The sequence below is a fragment of the Heptranchias perlo genome, chromosome 12, assembly GCF_035084215.1.
Source record: "Heptranchias perlo isolate sHepPer1 chromosome 12, sHepPer1.hap1, whole genome shotgun sequence".
Lineage (NCBI taxonomy): Eukaryota > Metazoa > Chordata > Chondrichthyes > Hexanchiformes > Hexanchidae > Heptranchias > Heptranchias perlo.
This window is the reverse complement of record NC_090336.1, coordinates 6109156-6121892: the sequence shown is the minus strand read 5'-3', so window position 1 is coordinate 6121892 and position 12737 is coordinate 6109156. Positions and strand designations below refer to the sequence as shown.

General features: G+C 44.2%; 1 protein-coding gene across 1 annotated transcript in view; it reads left to right on the top strand.

Annotated features, from left to right (window-relative positions):
• LOC137328125 (low choriolytic enzyme-like) overlaps positions 1 to 12737 on the top strand; it is a 193366-nt gene that overhangs the window by 38702 nt on the left and 141927 nt on the right. The gene's annotated exons all lie outside the window — the stretch shown is intronic.

The following is a 12737-nucleotide window of genomic DNA, read 5'->3' as shown; positions in this document are numbered from 1 at the left end:
ACAATTAAGCCTGACCCTGTGCTTGCTAAAATTTGAAGTGCCAAATTTTAAACTTTGTACTAAAACAGCAACATATGTACAACTTTGCATGTGCTATTGCTTAAAAGTCAAAAGTACGACTTTCATTGTCTAACCCTGGAACTTTCCTGATGTCACAGAAGGTTTGTCCAGGCCAGAACTCAAACACTACGTTGCTAGTATGTCCAAGCAGACTGAGCATTCATCCCACCTATGCTGAAAATAATTGAACAGTTGTGCCCGGTGCTGCTAGCAATAGCCATTTGCATTCGCCACCAGGAATGATGCAGTCCCCACAGAAGCCTAGAAACTACTCCTGACCTAGCTTTTAACTCCTGTGGTGGCAGTAGCACTACTTCATTTATATTAATGTGTTGTTGGATGGTAGTACCATAATATACAAGGACAGAAAACTGAACAATGATATTGAAAGTCACAGGTTTAAAATTAGCCAGCTTCAAACAAGGCTAGTGGTTAGAAGAACTTTTTGCCCTATGTAAGAAGAACATGAGAAATAGGAGCAGGAGTTGGCCATACAGCCCCTTCAGCCTGCTCCGCCATTTAATAAGATCATGGCTGATCTTCTACCTCAACTCCACTTTCCCGCCCTATCCCCATAATCCCTTGATTCCCTTGGTGTTCAAAAATCTATCGATCTCAGTCTTGAATATACTCAACGACTGAGCATCCACAGCCCTCTGGGGTAGATAATTCCAAAGATTCACAACCCTCTGAAGAAATTTTACCTCATCTCAGTCTTTAATGGCCGACCCCTTATCTTGAGACTAAGGTCCCTTGTTCAAGACTCTCCAGCCAGGGGAAACAGCCTCTTAGCATCTACCCTGTCGAGCCCTCTAAGAATTTTATGTTTCAATGGGATCACCTCTCATTCTTCTAGATTCCAGAGACTATAGGCCCATTCTACTCAATTGCTCCACATAGGACAACCCTTTCATCCCAGGAATCAATCTAGTGAGCCTTTGTTGCACCCCCTCTAAGGCAAGTATATCCTTCCTTAGGTAAGGAGACCAAAACTGTACACAGTACTCCAGGTGAGGTCTCACCAGAGCCCTATATAATTTCAGCAATACCTCCTTACTCTAATACTCCAACCCCCTTGCAATAAAGGCTTACATACCATTTGCCTTCCTAATTGCTTGCTGTACCTGCACGTTAACTTTTTGTGATTCATGTACAAGGACACCCAAATCCCTCTGACTACTAACATGTCTTAGTCTTTTTTTAAAAAAAATTCTGCTTTTCTATTCTTCCTGCCAAAGTGAATAATTTCACATTTCCCCACATTATACTCCATCTGCCACCTTCTTGCCCACTCACTTAACCTGTCTATATCACTTTGTGTCCTCCTCACATGGTAGTGACTGTGCAACAGGCTCCCAGTAAAAGCATTTGCAGTTTATCAAGTTTTTTTTATATATAAAGGAGCTAATCAGTTGTTTAGCAATGGGACTGGTGGTGCTATGGCTAGGTTAAAAACTGACATGATCAATTATTCTACAGGACACAATTAGTCATGTGTTGGGGAAATCAGTGAGGACTTCTGGATAAACTACCCTCACAAGATCAAATAAATGAGTTTATAATAGAGTTTACTGTGCCTAGCCTCGGAGCAATTCGGACTTGTACTGCTCTTTTCTCATTCCATTCTTTATGTTCCAATCCAGAGACATTTGCCTAAAGTGTCTTCTGTCTGACTGTGTGACTACTTGTACTGGGCCTGTTTTAGACTTGGTTGGAGCTGGGAGGCTGAATCTGTAAGACTCATTTCAATCTTCAGATTAAAACCAAGCACATGTTCTCCTGTCAGATACAACAATTAAGTCCCCTTCTGTGAAAACACATAAGGCTGGGAGAAGGAGTTTGTGGTCTTGACGGTTCATGTGATCTCCTCCAGCATCAGTCACAGGTGCAAACCTGCTGCCGAGATCCGCTTCAGCAGTGGAGATGATTGGCACTGACAGGGTGACTGTCCTATTTGGCATTGGCTGTTTATATCACAACTTAATGTTTCAAATCAAGCTTCACTTCTTCTAGTTTAACTTGGTCTGCCTTTGGAGAGAGTGAAGAAATGTGTACAAAAGACACTGATGTCCAGTCCAACAACAGCAACTTGCATTTATATAGCACCTTTAACATAGTAAAATATCCCAAGGGACTTCACAGGAGTGTTATCAGACAAAATTTGACACCAAGCCACATAAGGAGATTTTAGGACAGGTGACCAAGAGCTTGGTTTTAAGGAGTGACTTGAAGGAGGAGAGAGAGAGATGGAGAGGTTTAGGGAGGGAATTCCAGAGCTTAGGGCCCAGGCAGCTGAAGGCACGATAGTGGGGTGAAAGAAATCGGAGATGTGTAAGAGACCAGAATTGGAGGAGCCAAGAGATCTGAGGTTTGTAGGACTGGAGGAGGTTACGGAGTTTGGGAGGGTCGAAGCCATGGAGGGATTTGAACACAAGGATGAGAATTTTAAAATCGAGGCTTTGCCGGACTGGGAGTCTATGTAGGTCAGCAAGCACATGAGATGATGTGTGAGCGAGACTTGGTGAGTTAGGATATTGGCAGCAGAGTTTTGGATGAGCTCAAGTTTACAGAGGGTAGAAGATGGAAAGCCAGGAGAGCATTGGAGAAGTTGAGTCTGGAGGTAACAAAGGCATGGATGAGGGTTTCAGCAGCAGATGGGCTGAGGCAGGGGTGGAGATGCACGATGTCAGAGGTGGAAGTCCAGAATATCAGTACGAGTCAATTCACATAAAAGTGAAATGTTCCAATATTTGTTGCCATTAAACCCGAGAAGGTATCTTTGGTAAACCTGAATTTGTGGGATACTGAGGTATACTGGTGACAAAGGCAATTTAAAATGATTAAAATTGCAGGTAAATGGAACAGAAGCAGTGAGATCAAAAAATGTCTGAATCCAGAGAAGTTGAGCATAGGTTGGTGGCTGATAGAGGCTCTGCTAAAAGAGCATTAGTTTTAATTACAACTTGAGTGACGCAGATAGAAAGAAGAGCAATATAAACAGGAAAAAGTGCAAAAATGAGAGAAATACAGATTACAAGAGGGAACTATACAAATTTGAAGCTGAGAAGGACAAACAGTGTCCACAAGAGGAGAAACGGCCCCAATATGAGGCGGATGAGAAGAGGCTGCATCAGTATGAAGCCAGCGAGATGAGAAAGAGCATTGTTGTGCTCCTGATTGGCAGAGAAACATACCAGTAACAAGTTTGATAAGTGAGTTTACGGAACACAGGGCTAACTATTTTATTAAATCAAACCTATTCCAAATTTTAAAGATGGATATAATATTGAATTTGAATTATTATCCAGTGACCACAACTGGGACAGAAATGAATGAGCCAACCAATCCGCAGTCACTAAGCAGAAAGGTGTTTGCAACATTTTATTGTCAATTCTGCTGATAGTATGGATAATAATCTTATAAAATATGCCGTTCTTAGGGATTATGATTTAATGCCTGAAACATACAGGCGGAAGTTTAAAAATCATCTTGAAGTACTTATTGAAGAATGGTTATCCAGGGAGAAGATTTGTGGCTGGAAAGAAAAGATGCAACAGACTACCTCATGAATGCAAATCAGCTGTTGCACAGACAGGAAACCAGATGCCTCATGCGTTTCCATGGACAAACAGCTCAGCAAGCCAGCTTATCACTCTGTCCTGGCCAAGGCCAGAAGAGAACATCAAAACAGAAGTCACGGGTCCAAAGACAATGATGTCAGGTGTTTTAAATGTGGTAAGGTAGGCCTCTCATGGAAATCTTGGCAAGCAAACTGGGAGGCCACATGAGCTCATAATGCATGAGACAGCCAATTATCCAGTGCCCGCTGATGTAGTAGGTTGATTCTATAATTGGCCGTGGTGAATGGGGCATATCTAAGCAGGTTACAAAGCACTAGCTGCTCTTTCACCAAAGTACATGGCTACCTAGTAAAAGACTACATTTACATATAGGGCAAAGTTACCTAGATTTGGGGAAAGTGGATGACCACAGAAGACCCTGGGCCCAGAGTTTGAATATTTTGGTTGTGCAAGGGTCACAGAAGTAGGGGTATATTCATCCGTGCTGTTTGATATTTTTAATAGGGAATGACATCGATGCCAAGGGGGACTATAGACAAGCAGCTCAGGGTAGAGGAAATCAGTGTGATGCCGTGCAGAGCTAGCCATATTGGTCTGGCACAGGCAACTGCAGAAAGCGCTGACCGAGTTGCATAAACCCTAGGGTTCCCCACACTTGAACAAACCCAGGGCTGAGGCAATTTCAGGTGGAGCACTTGCTTGGTCAACTCCAAGCACCATGGAGGAGGGTGGGGTGGCAGCAACAGTACGCTGAATGATCTTAGGAGTTTGACATTCCAGCAAATGCTGGATAGTATAAACCGAGTTAGCCAGCTGCACTTACCACACCCGATGCCTCAGAGAAAGGCGGACAGAAAGCTCACTCGTCTCACCCAGTCACCCAGGGGGACATACGGTGTTCAGGAAGTGGGTCTGCACCACATCTCCTGCATGATAATATACCCTTATGTATCTTAACTGCTCAAGGGACAGGTATGAGCGGCCATGCGGTGCACCAACTAGCTGAGGGCAAGGCAAAGGTTCATTGGGCATAGCTGCTTTATCTGAGTAGCAGATAGGCAGGTGGAGGCAGTCTCTAGTAGAATCCAAGAGCAGTATCTAGCGTCCTGAGACAAAGCAGGGGTGCATGGTGGTCCGACTACAGGTGATTCAGGCTGACCTAAAAACTATCCAAACGATTGTGGTTTGTCTTGCATTCCTTTGGGAAAATCTGGACTTTGTTTTCAACCTTAACTTGTAAAAACATTTTTAGCCCTTCGATACATGGCTGAATTTTTTTTTTGGTACTAGGGCCTTGACTCATGCTGACTGTGGATACACACTCAAAATATGGTTAGATGGTTCCATTCTGCCAATTGTCAGTGTTAAGACCTTGCTGAACCTAAACACCTGTCCAAGGCTGATCTCTGTTGACCATTCTTAAGATGTTTTCACAGCTTGTCCTTTTGTAAGTGATTACTTCTTACTGTAAATGAAAACAAATGCCTAGACCTTTTCTCTCCAGAGCTTTTTATGAAACTGAATCAAGTTGGATGTTTCAAAGAGGGTAGCAGAGGTTTTTATTTTGGATATGTGCTTAATTAGAAGTCAAGCACTGAACATTGAGCACCTGTCTGACCTTTAATGGTCTGATCCAACATGCACTTGTAAGGTCAACCTATTAACATAATTTATGTAAGTTCCTTAAGTTGAAAACACTTGTAATTGGGAAGTTGTTGGTAGGTGGGAATTTAAAAAAAGAAAATTCTCTCAACGTTGCCAAGGCTGGCATTTATTGCCCATCTCTAGTTGCTCAGAGAAGCTGGTGGTGTGCCACGTTCTTGAAGCACTGTGATCTTTGTAGTGAAGGTGCTTCCACAATGGTGCTACATAGGGAGTTCCATGATATTGACCCAGTGATGATGAAGGAATGTCCAAATCAGATTGTTGTGTGGCTTAGAGGGGAACCTGGAGGTGATGGTGTTCCCTTGACGTTGCTGCTCTTCTCCTTCTCGGTGATAGAGATTATGGGCTGTGAGATACTATCGAAGTAAGCATGGTGAATTCCATCCTTTAGATACGACACACTGCAGCCACAGTATACCTGTAGTAGAAGGGGTGCTGATCAAGAGGACTGTTCTGCCCTGGATAGTGTTGTGCTTCTTAAGTGTTATGGCTGCACCTATCTAGACAAGTTGCAAGTATTTCTTCACATTCATAGCCTCAGTCTTGTAGCTGATGGAGAGACTTTTAGGGATCAGAAGGTGAGACACTTATTGCAGAGTACCCAGGTTCTGAACTGTTCTTGCACTTGTGATGTTGATATGGCTGGTCCTGTTAAATTTGGTGCTGCAGAAGATTTGGAAGGACTGCGGCAGCTTAGAAGGGCAGGCATTGTGGAAGATTTCCAAGTTAGGAGAAAGTATCCTCTCTGAGAACTTGCAGGCAGCAATCGCTTTTCTTTCACAGGCTCTTCCAGCAACTGGATGGCTTCTTTTTCTAGGCCCTCCAAATTGAAACCTATTTGCTGGGTGAAGTTGTGGCATTTGCAATAGACTGCCATGATCCTTAATACCTTAGGTGGGCTAAATTGCAGGAAACATTTGACATGTCCAGGCACTTGAAGTGCTGTTTGCACACTAATGGTGTGCTCCATGATTACTCTGATAGAAGCATGCACCACATTGCACCTGTTTTCAGCTGGTGCCCTGCACTGCCCCAGAAGTGGTATGAACTTAAACCTCCAGAACACATCCTGCCACTTTCTTTTGTGGGTCACATATTGGTGGCATGGTGGATTGCCTTAATATGTTGGCATTGTGACTGCTGCCTGTAAAGTGAGCACTGAGCTGCATAATCCAATGCTGGTGGTTGCAAATAAGTTGAACATTCAGAGTGGAACCCTTTTCAATTCATGAAGGTAATGGTATTGTGCAAGAGATCGTACAAGGGCCACAAGGGTGCAATATCCAACCCCTGGACTTTGAAGAATCCTGCAACATCTGAACAGCCTCTCATGCTCTTGCCAATTGTCCAAAGGGAAGGTTAAGTTCGGCACAATTCAATCCATGTGAGTTGGAGCGTCTACAGGCATTGCCACCAGCCTGTCTTTTCCTCTTGAAGTCTATCACTATCCTCCTCACTGTTCACTACCCTTTCAAGTTTTGTGTCATCTGCAAATTTGGAAATTATGCCCTGTACACCCAAGTCCAAGTCAGTAATATATATCAAGAAAAGCAGTGGTCCTAGTACCGACCCCTGGGGGACACCGCTGTATACCCCCCTCCTTACCGCTTCACTCAATCCTTTATCATATACTCTATCTCTCAGCAACTGGGTGTCAGGGAAACTCACTGCTGCAAACGGCAACAATTCCAAAAACTTTCTTTACTCAAAATTGCTCTTTCAACTCACTTGTGTGCCACAACAACACCTCATCTTCAAGGACACCATTCAAAGAGACAAGGCACCATCACCTCTCATCATCATGACCTGATATGGGGAAAGTCTCCATGACACTCACAGGACACTTTCAGTCCTATCTGGGAATGACAAATGAGAATCTGTGTTCTCAAGCTCTGGTTAAGGAATGAGGCTGATGCAGAGCTGTCCCATGTTCTGTAAGTACACCTGTGGCTACCACATACAGACACAATAATGATCAGCTACAGCTTGAAACTTGCCGACATGCTGCAATGCTAACCAAGGAGGGCGTTACAATGGAGTGGCACAGAGGGCAGCCCTCTTCGCAGGCATCTCATGCGCCACCATTACACATCAGCATCCATCAAACAGGGAGTTGGTGCTGGGCTATTCCATCTTTGTCTGTAGATTTGTGCCTGCACCCAAGGACCAACTCTGGTGGGGTTGGTGCTGGAGTGTACCAGTAGGCATGATTCCAGCCACTGGGATTGCAGCCCATGGAATTTCAGGACCATAGTATAAATGAATCCTTTAAAAGTACCTATCTCCTCAGGACCCTTGACCCCTTTGTCCCATTTTCTAGACATCTGTTCTTACCACCTCCCCTATTTCACAATGACAACAGGGTACCCTTGTCCGCACCTTCCACCCCACCAACTTCTGTACTTGTCTTGTCCTATTCTACCATTTCCACCACTTACAACACAATCCCACTGCCAAGCACATTTTCTCCTGATCTCTGCCTTCTGGAGGGACTGATCTCTGCCTTCTGGAGGGACTGATCTCTGCCTTCTGGAGGGACTGATCTCTGCCTTCTGGAGGGACTGATCTCTGCCTTCCCCTATTTACTTTTCCAAGATCCCTAGTTCTAGCAGTCCTTCCTGTGCAACTGCAGGAGATGCAACACTTGTTCATTTGTGTCCTCCTACACATGTATTCTTTAAATGAAGTTCAGTTTCCACATACAAAACATTCTCTCAGCCTACCCTTCATACTTTTTTGACCTGGTGTTGCTTGAAGCTGTATTTTGTTGTAAATACTTTTTTTTTATTATTACTGTAGTGTTTCAGAGTTCATATTCCTTTAGGTCCCTCTTCTGCCTTTGCTGGACAAAAGAACTGAAGGCCTGCCTCAAACCAAGGCTATGATATGCCCAATCTACAGATAAAAGTGACGTATGACCGGTGACTTTTCCCCTTAAAATAATATTAATTCCTAATTGTTCTTGGCAACTTGAATTCTTTCAATTCTTCCAGTAACTTCCAGCAGTGGCTTTCATCTAAACAGTCAGCCTACAAAAGGCTATGGAGAACAATAACTACCCAATGGCACACATCTCCTATCTGGTAAATCAGGTTTCAGGCTCACCCGTTCTTTGCTAATGATCACCTAGCTTCTTCAGTTTATATTTAATTTAATGTTGCTGCAGATTTGTTGCAACCCATTTCCATGCACTCAGTCTTTCTCCATGTTTTCTTTCTCCCTACATAATTTTTTTTTCTTACTTCATATGTTCCCTTAATGATATTGGGAATAGATACACTATCTACGTGACCGCTTGGGGAGCCCCTACTCCGCTACTCACTTCCTGGTTCCAAAAGATTCGAATCGACCCTAATTGGTTACAGTGGCATATACTCTTATTACGAAGAACAGTTTAATACACTCGTTATTTAAGCAGCAGTTTACAGGATGGAAACTGGAGAGATATAACCTGCTTCCACTCCGAGTAGAGCTTGCGCCTTGGACTCTCGCTTCTTATGGGCCCACCCTCTTGGATCCTACCTTCTGCAGACTACTTCTTCTGACACAGGCATGGGCTCCTGCCAGCACATCCGCCTTAACAAACCTAGCCTACTGTTCCTGGAAGGTTCCTCTACGCTGCACCTTGGTTTGAGCTGCGACAACGGATGAACGGACACCACGCAACAATCGCCAGACAGGAGGGTTCCCTCCCATTCGGGGAACACTTCAGCAGTCAAGGACATTCAGCCACCGATCGTCGGGTAAGCGTACTCCAAGGCAGCCTTCGAGAAGACACATGACAACGCAAAATCGTTGAGCAGAAATTGATAGCCAAGTTCCGCACCCATGAGGACGGCCTCAACCGGGATCTTGGGTTCATGTCACGCTACACGTAACCCCACCAGGGGGGAAAAAAAGTTATCTGTTTGTAATGTTTTCCGTGGCTAACCTGTCTGAACACCAACGACACCTTTGATTGCTGTGACCGTCTCCCAGCCTAATATATGCTATGCGATTTTACAACCTCACTCACCTGACGAAGGAGGTAAGCTCCGAAAGCTTGTGATTTTCAAATAAAACTGTTGGATTATAACCTGGTGTTGTAAGATTGCTTACATTTCCTCATTAATATGGCTGGGCTGGTGCTGCTGCCTTGCTGAGCACTTAATCTATCTGGGAGCTGAGACAATGGGAAGGCCCTTTCCCAGTCATCTCAAACCAAGATGTGGAGATGCCAGTGATGGACTGGGGTGGACAAATGTAAGGAATCTTACAACACCAGGTTACAGTCCAACAGTTTTATTTGAAAATCACAAGCTTTCAGAGGCTTTCTCCTTCGTCAGGTGAGTGTCGAGACTCATTGAAAATTACCGCATATATAGTCATAGAACAATGCCTGGTGATTACAGACAATCTTTCCGGCTGCCCGTTATCAAGGCCATCAAATTAATTGAATAGTGTTCAGACAGAGAAACCTTGGATACCCCAGACAACTAAATATACAAACGGCCAGAACCAAAGAAAGAGAGGGAGAGAGAGAAACATCCGAAAGGAAGAGAGAGAGAGAATGACCAGTTGTATTAAAAACAGATAACTTTTTTTTCCCCCCTGGTGGGGTTACATGTAGCGCGACATGAACCCAAGATCCCGGTTGAGGCCGTCCTCATGGGTGCGGAACTTGGCTATCAATTTCTCTTCGACGATTTTGCGTTGTCGTGTGTCTCGAAGGCCGCCTTGGAGAACGCTTACCCGAAGATCGGTGGCTGAATGTCCTTGACTGCTGAAGTGTTCCCCGACTGGGAGGGAACCCTCCTGTCTGGCGATTGTTGCGCGGTGTCCGTTCATTCGTTGTCGCAGTGTCTGCATGGTCTCGCCAATGTACCATGCTCCGGGGCATCCTTTCCTGCAACGTATGAGGTAGAAATCGTTGGCCGAGTCACAGGAGTATGAACCACGTACCTGGTGGGTGGTGTCCTCTCGTGTGATGGTGGTGTCTGTGTCGATGATCTGTCATGTCTTGCAGAGGTTGCTGTGGCAGGGTTGTGTGGTGTCGTGGACGCTGTTCTCCTGAAAGCTGGATAATTTTGCTGCGAACGATAGTCTGTTTGAGGTTGGGTGGCTGTTTGAAGGCGAGTAGTGGAGGCGTGGGGATGGCCTTAGCGAGGTGTTTGTCGTCATCGATGACATGTTGAAGGCTGCGGCGAACATGGCGCAGTTTCTCTGCTCCGGGGAAGTACTGGACGACAAAGGGTACTCTGTTGGTTGCGTCCCGTGTTTGTCTTCTGAGGAGGTCTATGCGATTTTTCGCTGTGGCCCGTCGGAACTGTCGATCGACGAGTCGAGCGTCATATCCTGCTCTTACGAGGGCGTCTTTCAGCGCCTGTAGGTGTCCATCGCATTCCTCCTCGTCTGAGCAGATCCTGTGTATTCGCAGGGCCTGTACATAGGGGATGGCCTCACCAAGAGTGAACTGTGACTCTAGAATATACATCTCCCCTGCTGATGACCTTAATATAATGAGTGTCTGTGGCTAGCCCCAGTAAAAGTCCCTGATAGACCTATAATTTGTGCAAGATGTGTGGTTACATATTAGATTTATTTCATGATACATGGCTAAAAAAAATTCTTTGGTATTTGTTACACTTTTAGTGCAAACCTGCATAATCTAACAATTATGCCTTAAATGCAAAAGATAAAGTTTCTTTTCTAGATTGTTTTCTTTTCTGGAATAAATTGTCCCCATCAAGGGATCGTCAAAACAATCCAAGTAATCTAAATCTCAGCCTTTTACCACCTTGTCTTTATGATTTTCAGACAAGAAAGCTTTTCACAACAATTAAGGCCAACCAAAAATCAGCTTTAACCCCTTAAGTTAACAATCATTACCACCTATTCAGTATGCAAGGTAACTTCTAAAGATGTCAGTCATTTTTCAGTGAATTTATATGAGCTGTGGTAGGATGAAAATCAAGAAATAGTTCTAAATCTAAAGAGTAGATGAAGGCAATGCAATTGATATGGTGTATATGGACTTTCAAAAAGTGTTTGATAAAATGCCGTATGGTAGGCTTGTCATCAAGACTGCGCCTCATGGAATAAAGGGGGCTGTAGCAACATGGATACAGAATTGGCTAAGGGACAGGAAACAGAGTAGTGGTGAACGGTTGTTTTTCAGACTGGAGGCAGGTGTACAGTGGTGTTCCCCAGGGATCAGTGCTGGTACCATTGTTTTCCCTGATATATATTAATGACTTGGACTTGGGTGTACAGGGTACAGTTTCAAAATCTGCAGATGACACAAAACTTGGAAGGGTAGCGATCAGTGAGGAGAATAGTGAAAGACTTCAAGAGGATATAGGCAGACACGTGGCAGATGAAATTTAATGCAGAAAAATGCAAGTGATACATTTTGGTAGGAAGATCGAGGAGGGGAAATATAAACTAGAGGGCACAATTCTAAAAGGGGTACAGGAACAGAGAGATCTGGGGGTATATGTGCACAAATCGTTGAAGGTGGCAGGACAGGTTGAGGAAGTGGTTTGAAAAAGCATACAGGATCTTGGGCTTTATAAATAGATGCATAGAGTACAAAAGTAAGGAAATTATGATGAACCTTTATAAAACACTGGTTCGGCCATAACGGGTATTGTGTCCAGTTCTGGGCACTGCACTTTAGGAAAGATGTGAAGGCTTTAGAGAGGGTGCAGAAGAGTGCTAGAATGATTCCAGGAATGAGGGACTTTAGTTATGTGGATTGACTGGAGAAGCTGGGGTTGTTCTCCATGGTACAGAGAAGGTTATGAGGAGATTTGATAGAGGTATTCAAAATCATGAAGGGTCCAGACAGAGTAGATAGAGAGAAACTGTTCCATTGGTGGAAGGGTTAAGAATGAGAGGGCATAGATTTAAGGTGGTTGGCAAAAGAACCAAAAATAACATGAGGAAAACTTTTTTTACACAGTGAGTGGTTAGGACCTGGATTGCATTGCTCAAGGGGGGCGGTGGAGACAGATTCAATCGTGGCCTTCAAAGGGGAACTGGATAAGTACTTGAAAGGAAAAAAAAATTTCAAGGCTATGGGAATAGATCGGGGGAGTGGGACCAGCTGGATTGCTCTTGCATAGACTCGATGGGCTGAATGGCCTCCTTCGGTGCTGTAATCTTTCTATGAAATTGCAGATAAAGAATGAAGATCGATCAATAGTTCCCAATCAGTTACTCTTTTAAGGTATTTCAAGGAAACATATTGTGGTGGGGGGGGGGATTTTAACCCCCAAGGATGGGTGGGTTGGGGGTGGGTGAGAAAGTAAAACATTTTAAATTCGTAAACCCAATCCAAACCTGCATCCAACCTGCCCACTTCTGGGTTTTAACGGAGGTACGTTTGTATGCGTGCAAGTAACCTGCTCGCCAGAGGCGGGTCGATCATTATCACATGCTAATGAGGCA